General features: G+C 44.6%; 1 protein-coding gene and 1 long non-coding RNA gene across 6 annotated transcripts in view; one reads left to right on the top strand and one right to left on the bottom strand.

Moving 5' to 3' along the window:
- NOL4 (nucleolar protein 4) overlaps positions 1–17,055 on the bottom strand; it is a 255,887-nt gene that overhangs the window by 224,350 nt on the left and 14,482 nt on the right. The gene's annotated exons all lie outside the window — the stretch shown is intronic.
- LOC140905921 (uncharacterized) lies at positions 11,094–16,063 on the top strand. The gene is made up of 3 exons (XR_012156983.1): positions 11,094–11,216; positions 11,882–12,348; positions 13,398–16,063. It is a non-coding gene; the product is annotated as an uncharacterized lncRNA (long non-coding RNA).

Here is a 17,055-nt window from a genome sequence, read left to right as displayed (position 1 = left end):
TGTGAGGGCTACTCTCATCTTGGTATTCTTGCGCCTCAGGGCAGGGGAAAGCAAGTCACAAAGTTCCATGAAAGTACCCTTACACATGCAAAAGTTTCGCAGCCACTGGGAATTGTCCCAGACCTGCAACACTCTGCGGTCCCACCAGTCTGTGCTTGTTTCCCGAGCCCAGAATCAGCGTTCCACTGCATGAACCTGCCCCATTAGCACCATGATGCCCACATTGCCAGGGTCCGTGCTTTGAGAGAAGTCTATGTCCATGTCCTCATCACTCTCGTCACTGCGCTGACATCGCCTACTCACCTGGTTTCTCTTTGCCAGGTTCTGGTGCTGCATATACTGCTGGATAATGCATGTGGTGTTTAATGTGCTCCTAATTGCTAAAGTGATCTGAGCGGGCTCCATGCTTGTCATGGTATGGTGTCTGCACAGAAAAAAGACGTGGAACAATTGTCTGCCGTTGCCCTGACGGAGGGAGAGGCGACTGACGACATGGCTTACAGGGTTGGCTTACAGAGAATTAAAATCAACAAAGGGGGTGGCTTTGCAAGAAACTGAATGACCCCCTCAAGGATAGAGCACAAAACCTCAAGGATAGAACTCAAAACTGGGTTTAGCAGGCCGTTGATTTCACAGAGGGAGAGAGGAGAAAATGAATACAAAACAAATCTGGTCTATTTCTTGTTTTGAGCCACTTCATCTATCTTTATACATCTTGCTGGCAGCAGACTGTGCAGTACAACCGCTAGCCATCGACATCTCCTGGGTGCTCAGCAGAAGACGGTGCAGTGTGACTGCTGGCCATCATCTTCTGCTGGCTGCTGATTAAAAGACAGTGCACTGCCGGTAGGACTGAATCACCATGAGACGAAACTTAAAAGGGAAATGACCTGGCTGAGTCACTCCCATGTTTGCCCAGGTGCCCCTGACCTCATTGAGGTCGGTTAAAAGAGCACCCAGGACTACGTCGATGATGGCTACCAGTCATACTGCACTGTCTGCTGCCAAAAGGCAATAAACTGCTGCTGTGTAGCAATGCTGTGTAGCATCTGCCAGCACCCAGGAGACATACGGTGATGGTTAGCTGAGCAGGCTCCATGCTTGCCGTGGTATGGTGTCTGCACAGGTAACTCAAGAAAAAAGGCGCAAAACAATTGTCTGCCCTTGCTTTCACGGAAGGAGGGAGGGTATTGGGGCCTGACGATATGTACCCAGAACCACCCGCGACAATGTTTTAGCCCCATCAGGCACTGGGATTTCTCCTCAGAATTCAAATGGGCAGCAGAGATTGCGGGAACTGTGGGATAGCTACCCACAGTGCAAGGCTCCGGAAGTTGACAGTTGCCTCGGTACTGTGGACACACTCCGCCGACTACATGCACTTAGAGCATTTGTGGGGGGGACACACAATCGACTGTATAAAAACGCTTTCTACAAAACCGACTTCTATAAATTCGACCTAATTTCGTAGTGTAGACATACCTATGATTCTGTGTCCACCTTTCAGTGGCCTATAAATAACGGGTTCATGGTCTTAGCACAGCTCCCAGTGGACAGCTGTCTCCATCACCAAAACCACGGTGCAACAAACCATTAATTGGCACCCTTATTAGCAATCTCAGCAGGGAGACCAAGAGCCAGATCTTAAACTGAACTGATGCTGTGCCTGGTGCAGCTGATCGTAGAGTCAGATGATGAGACATAAGTAGCATTACGTCACCTTTACAAACCCTTGATTCTTGGGCCAACCAGGGGCTGGTTCAGGCCTTAGTGCAGCTCAGAGCAGATACAGTAAATCACTCCAAGCTGCAGTGGCAAAGGGGCCAGGAATCACCAGAGCACAGCAGTATTCCATCCCAGCCCCATTCTCCTAACCCAACCATCAATATGCGCCATACTCTGGGGTAGAGCTGTCTGGACTTACTTACCCCACAGGAAAGGGTTGAGACACATGAGCAGGGCACTAGGTGGGGGCTTGCACCGGCACAGCACCTGCTGTTCCTTGTAGTGTGGATAGAGGAGTTTGGTCTCTGGGGCTGTTGGGCTGACCCCTTTCACAAACACTAAACTTGCTGGCTGATTTTTATTTTGAGAGGTGGATTCTGCACTATATTTTGTTTGCGTGAAGATCAATTTTTGAAAAATAAAGTGCTCTAAAGTAAACTTATTTGGTGGTTTTTAAGAGTTACTTGGGTCTTTTTTGCCCGACTAAATTATATTTCCATAATTCAAAGGACAAACCATCTTTTATTTTTATTTCTCTTACAACAGCAGTTCAATGTTCAAGGGCAGAAGCAACCAAATCTATTCCTCCCAAATGGATGACTTACACAACAAGCCAATGTAGATTACAAAGCCTGTATTTCTGTGATGAAGGGACAGTTAGGACTGTTCAAACCGTTTATTCCAACTCTCACTCCCTCACTCATCTTTTCCCTCCCCCACTGTAAACAAAGTCCACAGGACTAACAGGCCAATCCCTGCCAGCAGAACCAAGATTAGAAAAACACTGCTCAACCATATGTTCAGTCCTGACCAGCATGATCATTAGGAGCCTGACATCTGCAGATGGAGAGCACCTTTCACCATTCAGCTGTAACATGCTGCTCCTGCACTGAAGTCAGTGTTAGCAAGGCTTTGCTCAGGAGAAATTTTCAGCCATGGAACATATCCTTATTTTTCCAATTAATTTTTACTACAGCCATTGATGTGAAGAACCAACTATCTAAAGAAGATCTAAGAGAAAATCCATTATGAGGCAGCGATTGAAAAAGTGAACCCATACGAACCATTTTGGTAACGTCCTTTAGAAGGGAAAATCTCTTATAGCAAATGTTTAGTCAAAAGTAACCTGAGAGCTATTCATTCTGTAGGAATCCTTGCCAGTATTAGATCTGATGCACCCTTAAGAAAACCCATGCGACATACCAGCTTTATTTGGCCTTTAGGGCTGTATGGTAAGAGAACAGAACAAGCTAAAACAGGTTTTTAAATTATTTTGAAGACCAAGTGGACCCAGGCTTTATTTTTTAAAATAAAACCCATCTGCCTTCTTTTTAATCTGTGCAATAAGGACAGGAATCTTTCCTGCCTTACTCGTGAGTAGTCATAGTGAAAGCAAACACTTCCATAGTGAAAGCAAGGAGACTACTATACTTGCATGAGTAAGGGGAGCAGAATTGGGCACTGCATGGAATGGGTTTATACCAATATACTTAAGGCATATTCAATTAATCCAGAACAAAGATTTAGATGAAATAGCCTGCTGCTGTACAATTAAGATTAATGATTATTCTTTTATTTCTGCAACAGTTAACTTGCATATGGTAAGGATCTTCATAATTGTTATCAGCAGTGTTCTGTGTTCTAGCTGAGCATGAACCAAGTACTGTGTTCACATTTTTTTCCTGCAGCTGGGACCTTTGTTGCATTTTTTCTCTCTTTATGTAAAAAGGAAGAAAGTTTTCTATTCTTTAACTGTTGTTGTGCATTAGAACATGAACCAATCTGAAACAAAGAGTTAGGATTAAAAGATGTTCTAAATACAACATAGTAACTTAGAGGTTTCACTGGAACTTGGTTCCCTGTCTCCTAATAAACCACAATTAATCACATCCACAGTTGACCTTAGTACCACAGCGTTCAGTGATTTACCCACTTTTTCATTCTTCTGTGTACATTGGCTGCATTAAGATATTGGAAAGCAGCACTCATATTTGTTCAATAATAAAAAATTATAATAATGTTTCCCCTTTTCCTCATTTTTCTACATGTGTGCAGGCTGCCTGCTAGCTACAGCCAGCTGCCCCAAAGGTGGTTTCATTTTCTAGTTTATAGTTTGTGATATGTTGTGGGATCCGTTGAGATAAAGGTGCATTATAATCGGAGATATTAGAGGTGTAAAAAAACTATCAGGTCATCAAGTCCATCCCCAGATAATGAAAGATTTTTTCCTCGTGTGTATTATTTTGTGCTTTATCCAGTCTTGTTTTAAATAACTCACATGATCGGCTTTCTCCTCTTCCCTTGGGAGACTACTCCACAATCCAATAGATATAAATGCAAAAGATTAGGCTGAGTCTATAGCAACAGCCTACCACAAAAACTTTGTAGACAGCTGTGTTATGAGTCCTGAATGTTGTTAACTGAAAAGCTAGAGACCCACCTTCATCACAAGTATAACTGAGCAAAAATAGGAATTTCAGTCCTGTGGGAAATTCTGATGTTTTGACATTTGTTTTCATCCTGAATTGGGACAAAAAGTCAAAATAGCTAAATTTTTCATGGAATGAAATGTTCTGAAATGTTTCATTTTTACATTTTTGATCAAACTGAAATGCTCTGACATTCCTGAATCAAAATGTTTCAACATAAAGCTATATCTGCCTTTTGTGCTGCTTGGCCAGACTACATCTGCCACAATACACCACAGTCTGAGGGGACACTGTAGTCCCGCCAAGGAGCCCAGCCCTCCAGAGAGAATGGGGGCATGAAGCATATCCTGCATTACATACCTTAGCTGTTAAATAGACTATACACAGTCATTTTTCTGCCTTTCATAACAAACACAATACTCACACATCCAGAAATGTTCAGCAGCACTAGCATCCTTGGAAGGGGTTAGCTATGTGAATGGAGCGTGTGCAGCACCTACAGAACGTAAGGCTCTGAATGGCTAACGAAAACAGGTTACTTTTCTCATGAAACATACTTCCTACCCAAATCAAATATAAGACCAGGTGGCACTGACCAGGGAAATCATGAATTTCAAGCCTTCTATACACTGGCTGGGGAAGTGTGGTTCACTAGAAAAATGCTAGCACATTTTCACTGGTCAGTGTAGTCTAGTCCTTCTTTACTTTGACCTCCTGTGATGGATTATTGCAATATTGTAGTTTGGGCTTCAGAGCGGTGTCTTCAAAAAGGAAAAGATATGGTTATTTCTCATCGAAATGAAATGACTTATAGGGCTGCCTTAAGTGGGGGAGGGGGAAAGGAGGAGTATCCTAGAGGCTTGTTTGCCAGGGAGACAGCAGGAGCAGCTGCAGCTCTGTTGTTATTCGTGTGTGTGCATGAGAGTGTGTGTATATGTGTATTTGTCTGTGTTCGTGTTAGTGTGTGTATCTGTGAAATCAAATTCAATTTGATTCAATAATACCTTATTGGCATGCCAAGCTGTACAAATATTCCCAGGGCAAAAGAAATAGACCCCCTTAGGTATCTGTCAATGGCAGGTACAAACTGCCCGGGATGTGGAGTTGTTCTGTGTCTAGGGTTTTATCCCATGTATTCATTCATTTGTCATCAGAGTTCATTCGTGGACCTGATTTTGTACTTTTTTAATGGTGACTTCAAGTGATCTGCTGGCAGGTTACTACACCAAACAGTTCCACCTCTGAAATCTGTCTCCTTGGGTCAGGGTTTGTTTGGGTTTTTTGTTTTTATTTAACTTAATTTGTGTTTGTTTTGTTTTGTTTTCCCCTCAATGCTTTTTGATAAAAAATCTTTTATGATTCCTGATAACTTGATGAAATATCTTTCCCAATCTTGTTCATATTTTGGATGTTGAAGTAGGAAGCATCACTCCATCTCTATTACATTGGTTGTTCAGACCCTCCTGTTTGAATTTGGACTGTTGCTTGTGTCTTCCTATTTCTACTTCTAGTTTATGGTCACTGATTCGGTATTTGGTGAGAGTTCGCCTGAGCTTTGCACATTTCACTGTAGTGAGGTAGTCTGTTCGTGTGATAGAGTGAGAAGTCTAGCCTGTTGTCTATATGTCTGTTCTTCACAGTGCTTTGTTACTGATGGTTTGAGTATTGTTCTAGCATCTTGAGCATTTTTCAGTTTTGGATGGAGTGGTTTCTTTCATAGGTAGGACGTGAGAATTATGCAGCCCAGAGAGTGGAAGTATATAGATCAGACTTTCATTTAGGCTTAATGTTTGATCCTCTGAATCGTTGCAGTGAAGGGAGTGTTTGCTGCTTTGGTTGGGATGGCATCAGAATGGAATGTTTTTAGGAGTAGTTTTATTGGATTGCTGTGTCTACCTAGTGGTTTCTTAATGTAATATAAGGCCCACAGAATTTTTTTCTTGTAATGCTTTTATAGCCAATCTGAAGTTCACTGACATGTCTAATATGAGGCCCAGATATGTGTAACTTAAGGAGTGTTCAATTTTCACACCTCTGTTATAAAATTTCATTCTGTTTTGTTTAAAGCTTTTTCTGTTTTTTCCAGGTTAACCCTGAAGGGCCCATGTATTGCAGTAGGTTTCTAGCTGACGCAGGCTTCTTTGTAGACTATCTTGTAGGAGACGGTACTTCAGGGCATCAGCCTACAGTAACCTTTTTATCTCTGAGTTGTTTAGTTGGAGTCCAAGGTTTGGGGAGTTTTGCAAAGAGGTTAGTAGATCTTACGGTGGAAAGTGTTGCACTGAGATTACATCCCTGTTTTACTCCTTCTTGCTTATGCTTTCTGTTTCCATGATAGTTATTTTTTATCCTATATATGATGGATTCATACATGGATTGAATTAAGTCATATATTTTCCCATGGTTTCTATTTTATACCAATTTACAGTTCAGTCCTAGGTGCCAAAATGAGTCAAAAGCTCTGCACTGTCAACTTCAAGCATTTAAAAATCATGAGTCAGGCTCAGGCCCCAAAAAATCATATGATTTGAATAACATCATATATTTTGGTTTCCTTTTATTGCCTTCTGGTTTCTGAGCCTTTAGGGTTCAGTCAGGTCACATGTTCAAGCTTTACTTTGCAGTCATAAGGACTACAAACCCTTTTTTCCCCCATGAAATCTGGGATTTTCACATAATCATGTGTCTACAGGAGCTGGGGCTTCAAGAAAAACAGCATATACCATGAGACTCGCAATAAGATCATGAGAGTTTGTATTTTAAAGCTATATTAAAGTCTGTAAAGACAGCAAATATCATTCCGCTATTTTTGTCTGGGTGTCTTCAGAGTAAATATATTGTGGGTTGTGTTGTTGATTGTTTTTTTCTTCACAGAGGAAACCAATTTGATTTTCATAGATTGTGGTGTTATTGGTCTGGTATTTTATTATCATTTGGGGTCTCAGTCCTGCACTATTGAAGACAATGGTAGTTTTCCAGCTGCCTTCAATAGCATAGAATCAGGCCCTTATTGAGGATGCTAAAGAACAGTTTGCTGATCCCGCACCTAAAAAAACCAGAAACCTCTGTAGCTGTTGGGCTTAAGGACACCTGTGCCCACCCCTGTCCATCTCCTGGTCTGCCCCAGACAGCTGTGTGGGAAAAGGGAGTCAGCTATGTGCTCACCTCCAATCAAGCAGAGCCAATCAAATTCCTACCTGCTCTCCCCAGAGCTCCTATAGCCCAGAGCAGTTCTTTCCTTCCTCCCCTGTGCAATGCAGCAGGCAGACAGCAGGGGAGCAACTGAACAGGTGAAGCAGAGACGGGGAAGCAGCTGTTCAGAGCAGTGGCGCTGGAAAACTTTTAATAGTGCGGGTGCTGAAAGCCAGCCCCTTTACCCCGTCCACCCTCCCCGCCCCCGAGCTGAGGCCAGGAGCAGGGCAATGCCTCCAAGAGGGAGACCCGGAGAGGGATAAGGGGGCCAAGGCTGGGACCACAGCTGGGGGGTGGGCGTGGGGCCAACAGCTGGGACCCCAGGTGTGGGGCCAGCAGCCAGGACCCCAGGCACAGGGCTGGCAGTTGAGCCCATGTGCAGGGCCGAGATCACAGCCCATGTGTGAGGCGGGCAGCCAGGAGCCCATATGCAGGGTCAGGAGCAGATAGGGTGACCATATGTCCTGATTTTATAGGGACAGGCCGATATTTGGGGCTTTTTCTTATATAGGCTCCTATTACTCCCCACCCATCCTGATTTTTCACACTTGCTGTCTGGTCACCCTAGGATCAGAGTCTGGGCATGGGGCCAGCAGCCAGGATCCCTCCTGCAGGGCCGGGAGCGGAGCCCCATGTGAAACCTGGGGGTGCTGCAGTACCCCCACACACACTCCTAGTTCCCACACCTATGATTCAGAGTGCTCTTTGCTCAAGACAGAGCTTGTCCTAGGGCTGCAGGTGGGAGGCAGTTGGGCAGACAATCCCCTTTCTCCTCCGTGTGGTGACAGAACTGATTCAAACTCATCAGGTTCAAAATTTCAGGGCTCAGGGATCATATTTTCAAATTGTAACCAAATACAAGTTTTCTTTTTAACGCAGTTGCCGTTGAGAGCCACAATTTAATGCCTTGAAGGCCACTGATTGGACACCACGACTTTACAGCATTTACTTGCTGTTCCTTATAACCACTGTGGCAGTGGGCAGGGCTATCTTTGCCTAGCCAAGTCTCATGTGGTATGGCCATGTCATGGCATTCTGAATAAATCAGAGATTTAGGGCTTGTGTCCAAAGACCAAGGGCAGTCTTGTATCTTCCAGCTAGTTATAGCACGAGGTCATTTTCATAATTTTGTGAATAGTAATTTATGCCTACAGTTGTGAAGAGCATCCAGAATATGGAAGTGAGAGTTTACTACATTGTATGTGTGTGTATTACTATATATTATATATATATAATACATAATATATATTATATAATGTATTATTTCTATCATATTGTTATCTGTCTTCTTACTGTATTCAGGTTTGGTTATGCATGTTTCTACTATTATGGGCCCATTGCTAGTGATGAGGCTAGGGCTGTATCTTGAATTGATGCTCTGGAGCTTTTCTGTGTAGGTGGTAATGCGTGGGAAGTCGCTGAAACCTTCTGTTGTCCAGTTCTGAGCTAAGTGGTCTTATTGGATCTAGGGTCAGGGCTACATCTTTAATTAGACTAGTAATTATTCCTATTCCTATCCCTGCTTTGCCCAAGAGTACCTTGTCACATAGATGATTTTTTTGTTGTCTGTATCACTGTGCGTCAGTGTCAGCATATGCATGTGAGTTTTAATATATGTGTACCAGTTTTCCTGTATAGTGGCGTGTGTATCTGTCACGGCATGTGTCAATATTGGGGGAAGTTATGTGTGCAGCAGTGTGAGTGTGATTGTCACTGCCTGTCAGTATGGGGGGGGAGGTGTCATTGTCACTGTGTATGTCAGTATTGGTGTATATTTGTGGGTGCAGCAGTGTGTGTGTGTGTATGTGTATGTCAGTGTCACTCCATATCAGTATTGCTGTGTGTGTGTGTCACTGTCTGTGTCAGTATTAGGGTTGTGAGTGTCAGCAGATGTAAGTGGTGTGTGTGTGTGTGTCAATATCAAAGTATGAATCAGTATTGGCAGCGAGTGTGTCATTGTTACTGTGTATGTCAGTGATAGGAGTGTCAGTGTCATTGGGTAGCAATATGTGTTGGTTGTGTGTGTCATTATGACTGTGTGTCAGTACTGGTGTGTGTGTGTGTAGTAATGTGTGTGGGTCAGTGTCACTGCATGTCAGTATTGGGGTGTCAGTGTCATTGGGTGTCAATACGTGTTGAGATGTGTGTATTATTATGACTACGTCAATACTGGTGTGTTGGGGTGTCAGTGTCAGTCTATTGTGTCAGGATTGGGGTACCGGTGTCACTGGGTAGCAGTATGTGTCCGCGTGTCAGAGTTGGGGTACCGGTGTCACTGGGGACTAGTATGTGTTGGGGTGTCAGGGTTGGGGTATCGGTGTCACTGGGTAGCAGTATGTGCTGGGGTGTCAGTGTGTCAGGGTTGGGGTACCGGTGTCACTGGGTAGCAGTATGTGTCGGGGTGTCAGGGTTGGGGTACCGGTGTCACTGGGTAGCAGTATGTGCTGGGGTGTCAGGGTTGGGGTACCGGTGTCACTGGGTAGCAGTATGTGCTGGGGTGTCAGGGTGGGGGTACCGGTGTCACTGGGTAGCAGTATGTGTCGGGGTGTCAGGGTGGGGGTACCGGTGTCACTGGGTAGCAGTATGTGTCGGGGTGTCAGGGTGGGGGTACCGGTGTCACTGGGTAGCAGTATGTGTCGGGGTGTCAGGGATGGGGTACCGGTGTCACTGGGTAGCAGTATGTGTCGGGGTGTCAGGGTGGGGGTACCGGTGTCACTGGGTAGCAGTATGTGTCGGGGTGTCAGGGTGGGGGTACCGGTGTCACTGGGTAGCAGTATGTGTCGGGGTGTCAGGGTGGGGGTACCGGTGTCACTGGGTAGCAGTATGTGTCGGGGTGTCAGGGTGGGGGTACCGGTGTCACTGGGTAGCAGTATGTGTCGGGGTGTCAGGGTGGGGGTACCGGTGTCACTGGGTAGCAGTATGTGTCGGGGTGTCAGGGTGGGGGTACCGGTGTCACTGGGTAGCAGTATGTGTCGGGGTGTCAGGGATGGGGTACCGGTGTCACTGGGTAGCAGTATGTGTCGGGGTGTCAGGGATGGGGTACCGGTGTCACTGGGTAGCAGTATGTGTCGGGGTGTCAGGGTGGGGGTACCGGTGTCACTGGGTAGCAGTATGTGTCGGGGTGTCAGGGATGGGGTACCGGTGTCACTGGGTAGCAGTATGTGTCGGGGTGTCAGGGTGGGGGTACCGGTGTCACTGGGTAGCAGTATGTGTCGGGGTGTCAGGGTGGGGGTACCGGTGTCACTGGGTAGCAGTATGTGTCGGGGTGTCAGGGTGGGGGTACCGGTGTCACTGGGTAGCAGTATGTGTCGGGGTGTCAGGGTGGGGGTACCGGTGTCACTGGGTAGCAGTATGTGTCGGGGTGTCAGGGTGGGGGTACCGGTGTCACTGGGTAGCAGTATGTGTCGGGGTGTCAGGGATGGGGTACCGGTGTCACTGGGTAGCAGTATGTGTCGGGGTGTCAGGGATGGGGTACCGGTGTCACTGGGTAGCAGTATGTGTCGGGGTGTCAGGGTTGGGATACCGGTGTCACTGGGCAGCACTATGTGTTGGGGTGCCAGGGTTGGGGTGTCCGTGTCACTGGGTAGCAGCACGTGTTGGGGTGTCAGCGTGGGTGGGTGCCTTTCTATGGCCCTGCATCTCTCCAGGCTGCTGCCCATCCAGGTGCTGCGGCTGCACACACAGTCTCCATGGGAACCCGAGCGGCCGCGGCTCGGCGGGGGGCGGGGAGGGGGAGGAAGCGCTCAGCCTCCTGCTGCTGCTGCCGCTGCTGCCGGGCCTGCCCCAGCTCCGCTCCCTGCTCTGCCCCCCTCCCCACCAGGACACTCCACCAATCCGGAGCGGCGCCTGCGAGCCCCGCCGGCGCTGGAGGTATTTCTGTGTTACTATAGGAACAGGAGGGGTGGGAGGCAGGGAGAGCCTCCCCCCGCCCCGCCCCGAGTGCCAGCCCGGGCCCTGAATCAATTAACCCAGCAGCCGCCGCGGCGGAGCCGGGAGGCAGCCGCAGAGACGGGCCCCCAGCCCATCCGGTGTCTCGCTGCAGCCTCCGCACCCGGCGCGGCTCCAGCTGGCCCTGCCCCGGCGGCACCCCCTGCCGCAGCGGGGGCTGGGCACGAGGAGAGCGGGGCCTGCGGCCCGGAGGGTGGGACGGGAAACCCTGGTGCCCCACGGAGCCCCTTGGGGCGGACTTCCCTGCCCTCCGTGTGCCGCAGTGCCAGGGCCGCGGCTTCTCCCCCAGGGGTTACCCGCAGGGGAAGGGGGAGGCGCCCCAGCCCCAGCCCCCGCTCCAGGGAGTCTTGGTCAGCCTCACACAAAGGCCGGCGGCGCCACACTGCTGCCCCCGCTGATGTTACAGGGAGGGTCCCAGTCCCCATCCCACTCCCCCTCCCCCGCCTTTGTTTTACTGAGCGGCGCCCCCTGAGTGGGTCGGACTAACCTAGAGAAAACCACCAGAGCAGCCAGGCAGGGCCCGGGGCCCCTTTTTAAGCTGCCAGCGCTAAACTCTTTGATTCACCCGGCCGTCTCTCTCTCCCAAGGTGTATGCTAAACACAGGGTGTGTGAGATCCGTTTCTAGGTTGTTATCCGGCTGTTGAACGCACAGGCAGGGAGAGGCGCTTGTAGGGGACAAACGTGTACTACGCAGCACCTATCGTACAGGAACGGTATTTTCAACAAGAAATCTGGACTGTACCTAGTTTAGGAAACCGTACAGACTACGGGAATGACGAGGGAAAATAAAAGCGGCTAAGCGACAAAGTAAAGCCCAAGATGAGGCTGCCTTGGCTGTAGGCAAAAATTAAGAGGTGAACAAGGTGCCGAAGAGTGAGGTGTATCCCCCCCCCCCGTTAACTGTGAAATAAAAGCACTTATTTACCGTGCCGGCTATAGGGGGAGGGGAGGAAGAAATGTCTTCCAATTGCTAAACCAGTGGCAGATATATGTATTGCTCAGTTCATTCATTATATCCACGAGTCATAGTCATGCATAATGAATGTTTCACAGGTAAGAAAAATTAAAATTATTCCCATTAATTTCAATTGATATTTTAGCCATCACAGATACTTGTCTATGGAATTTCAGTGTTTTTTCACAAGTGAGGGTTGAGATGTTTTCCTCTTACTGCATGATCGGAACAAAGTTTAAATGGCTCCAGAAAACACATCAATATAACAAGCAAAGGTTTGTTCGCAATACCATGCTCAAAAGACAATAATTATAACACTCCCATTTTTATTTTATACACAAAAAATGAACCAGATTGAAATTTGATAATTGTTCCTGAATCATGTTCCTACTTCTGTTAATATCTATGCAGATCTTAGAGTCATTTAAAGAATAGATAGGATTTAGCTTTATTTTAAATGACAAAATGTTTATGCCTGTAAATAAAAAACTTGCAACATGTGACCTTAGAGAATAGTACCAAAATTAAATTCAAGGGGGTATGTTAATGCAAAATTGAACATGCAAAAAGTTAGAAAATTCAGTTAATGTTCCCACAGCACTATAGCTTGGCCCGGCATACACATGACAGATGTAATATTTGCGGGGCTGTGCTGTTAAATATATGTTTTACTAGGACTAAGTTAATGTTGTGGTAGTAATCTTAACCTTTGAATTTCCTGCAGAACTTCTCTCTTACTGCCAGTATTTTCTTAGTCTTGTCTGGGTTCACCATTAGCCATCCAGGTGTAAATTTTGAGTAAATTATTGAGAATCCTGAGAGATGGTGCGGTTTACCTTTGACATAAAGAGATGGTGTTGCCTATATACTATTGATACTTTAGCCCATGTTGTTTAACCAGCTCTTCCAGTGGTTAAAAAATAGATGTTGAATAACAGGAAGAGATAATTGATCCTTGCTGAATAATATGGGAGAGAGGAATAGTTGCCCATAATGATCCTCTGGTTCAGTTTGAGAGAGAGAACCTGAACCATTTAAGGGCATTCACCTTTGAGGTTTCTTTTCAGGATGGGTGTATTTGGTATCTAGTGTCATAGGTACTGTACAGCATGAGGAGTACAGATGTATTTTCTTTGTCTCTTGGCAGGAAAAGATCTTCTCCCTACTTTACAGAAGCCCTTAGCACATGGCCAGGGAGCCACGACTGACTCAGCTGCACGCAGCAGAATCCTAATCTGCTTCCAGAGAGTTCCACGTGTGAATAGAATCACTGTAAAATGGCTCAAGCCATCTCTGATATGGAAGCTGGGTGCTCCTGAAAATCTGACCCTGTATATTCTTTAAAAAGTAATGAAAGTGCTGACACACAAATACTATTGTGGTAATGTGTCGTATTATGAGCAAGTTACTGCCATTTGTATTACTATCTAGAATTTTTAGAAGTATTAGTGCCCAATCCTGCTTCTGTTGAAATCAGTGGGATTTTGATACTGACTTCAGTAGGAACAGGATTTGTTCCTAAAACAGTAAATTTCAGATTACAATGGTACAGTATTGTCATACAGTAATTCCTAAATTCAGTCATTCTGGCCTTGGAAATTTGCTAAAATTAACATACAAATGATTTCAACTAAACTCAGCATATTTACCATATTTCCACTCTCATCATGTACAAAATTTTGTTTAGATAAATAATAAGACAGATAAGTTATTGCTCCGGATGGTAGTGGGTGGATTGGACCTAATAGATTCTCCAGTTAATTGATTTTTAAAATTTTATTTTAGAGTAGCCTAGATTTAGAAGCCCATTTCTAGATCTCCTCTTGTGTGCAGCTTAGGCTGCATCTGATTACTCACTAAAATAATATGCTTTCCAATCAGAGATTAAAAAAATTTAAATGCAGGCAACATAGTGGTTCAACTAACTAATGTTACATAAGCGTACTGATCCTACTACCCATAGATGATACATACATTTGACTCTTAGCTCCTGTAGTTGCACTGGAATGCAAACTTAGAAGCAACAGGCCTCAAGGTCTGTAAGTACAGACCGTGTAAAAAAACAAAAATATATGGCTTTTAGTAAATGACAGTCGGCAATTGCAAAGGCAAGACAAGAACTGAAGAAGAAAATGGGTAACACAACACATATCAAATGGACATTACTGCTATTATCTAACTGTATCTGAACATATTCTAAACTACAAAGTGGTATATAACCTTGTGTAACCTATCACTTAAATCACCTTCCGTGCCAAGTGACTGCAGGACAAGTAATGTGACGCCAATTTTTAAAAAGGCTCCAGAGGTGATCCTGGCAATTACAGACCAGTAAGCCTAAGTTCAGTACCAAGCAAACTGGTTGAAACTATAAGAAAGAACAGAATTATTAGACACGTAGATGAACATGGTTTGTTTGAGGTCAACAAACATGTGGACAAAGATGATCCAGTGGATATAGTGTTCTTGGACTTTAAGAAAGCCTTTGACAAGGTCCCTCACCAAAGGCTCTTAAGGCAAGTAAGCAGTCATGGCATAAGAGGGAAGGTCCTCTCTTGGATCAGTAACTGGTTAAAAGGCAGGAAACAAAAGGAAGGAATAAAATGGTCAGTTTTCAGACTGGAGAGAGGTAAATAGTGATGTCCCCCAGTACTGGGACCAGTGCTGTTCAACATATTCATAAATGATCTGGAAAAATGGGTAAACAGTGAGGTGGCAAAATTTTCAGATGATATAAAATTACTCAAGAAGTTACGTCCAAAGGAGACTGCAAAGAGTTACAAAGGGATCTCACAAACCTGGGTGACTGGGCAACAAAATGGCAGATGAAATTCCATGTTGATAAAAGGCAAAATAGTTGGAAAACATAATCCCAGTTATAGATACAATACGATGAGGTCTAAAGTAGCTGTTACCAGTCGAGAAAGAGATCCTGGAGTCACTGTGGATAGTTTTCTAAGAATATCAGTTCACTGTGCAATGACAGTCAAAAAAGCTAAGAGAATGTTAGGAATCATTAGGAAAGGGATAGATAATAAGACAGAAAATATCATAATGCCATCATATAAACCCCTGGTACACCCGCACCTGGAATACTGTTTGTATTTCTGGTCACTCCATCTCAAAAAAAATATATTGGAAATGGAAACGGGCAACAAAAATGAATAAAGGTATGGACTGGCTTCAATGTGAGGAGGGATTAAAAAGACTGGGACTGGTCAACTTGAAAAAGACAAGAGCAGATGTGATTGAGGACTATATAATCATGAATGGTGTGAAGAAAATGAATACGGAAGTGTTATTTACCCCTTCACATAACACAAGAACCACGGGTTACCCAATGAAATTAATAGGTAGCAGGTTTAAAACAAACAGAAGGAAGTACTTCTCCACAGAATGCACAGTTAATCTGTGGAACTCATTGCCTGGGGATGTTGTGAAGGCCAAAACTATAACTGGGTTCAAAAAAGAATTAGATAAGTTCATGGAGGATAGGTCCATCAATGGCTATTGCCCAAGATGGTCAAGGATGCAACCCAATGCTCTGGGTGTCCCTAGGCTTCGGACAGCCAGATGCTTGGACTGGACAACAGTTAGTTAATTGCCCTGTTCTGATCATTCTCTTTGAAGCATCTGGCATTGACCACTATCAGAAGACAGGATACTGGGCTAGACGGATCACTGGTCTGACCCAGTATGGTCATTCTTACATTCTTAAAGTATATGTCATGTTTATATTCAGGTGTGCACATGTATGTAACGAAAAAACTTTTGAGTATTAGCAGCAAATATATTCTAGTTAGCTATGATGATGGGTGCTACACTCATGTTTAAAATAAATAATACTGCATTGTTGAGTAATAAACTGTACTTAGAAATAAGATGTGGCAGCATTCATTGTTAGAAGGACAAATTTCTGCAGAAACAAAACTTTAGTGAAAAATGGAAAACATAATTTTCCCCTCATGTTCCGAATATTTCCAGGGGTTAGGTAGTTGATAATTTGTGATTGCTCCATTTGCAGGTAGCATTGTATGCTGGGCTTCATAAACTTTGAGGCTAAACACCAATAGCCCAAAATACGGAAAACTTCCTTACTTTTTACCTCATTTACTTCATAACTCATTACCTTTATTACTATTAATCTGAATTTGGTACTGTTTGCCATTGGAGCTACTGTTGCAAAAGCTGTGGAAGAGGGAGAATAGAAAGCTTTTAAAATAAACAGAAAAAATGTGTGGGAGGAGAATGTTTAGTTAAAAAGGTGAGAAGGGGAGGTAACTATGTTTCATGTCCTTCGATGTAGGTAGAGTTCAAAAGTCTAAAGCCAATGAAACATTCTCCAACTCAGACCCTCTCGAACAATCAGCGTGAGGATTTTCATAAATAAGAAGTATACACTTTATTGTGATTGGCTGAGACAATTACAGTAGAATATGTTATAAGCAAAGAATAAAGGCCATATTCAAGAGTAGTGTGAGCTAGTGCAACTCAGTGAGGTCACTCTGAAGATTACATCAAAGCTAAATTTGCCTGTAAGTGTGCACTGAAATGAATGACATAAAATCAAACCCCTTTAACCATGTGGTACATACATTTATTAGACAATAGCCCCTCATATTGGAATATTTTATGGCAAGGTAAGTAGGGTAATTATAGTTAAATTAATGTTAAAAAATATAAAATAAGGAATTTTATTTTAATAAATTAGGTTGACACCTTGCTTCACTACCCAATCTACCACCAGCACTCATTGATATCAATGGACTTATGCATGGAGTAAGCACGGTATACTACTCAGTAGG

This window comes from Lepidochelys kempii, chromosome 2 (genome assembly GCF_965140265.1).
Source record: "Lepidochelys kempii isolate rLepKem1 chromosome 2, rLepKem1.hap2, whole genome shotgun sequence".
NCBI classification, from domain to species: domain Eukaryota; kingdom Metazoa; phylum Chordata; order Testudines; family Cheloniidae; genus Lepidochelys; species Lepidochelys kempii.
This window is presented reverse-complemented; position numbering and strand designations above follow the sequence as displayed.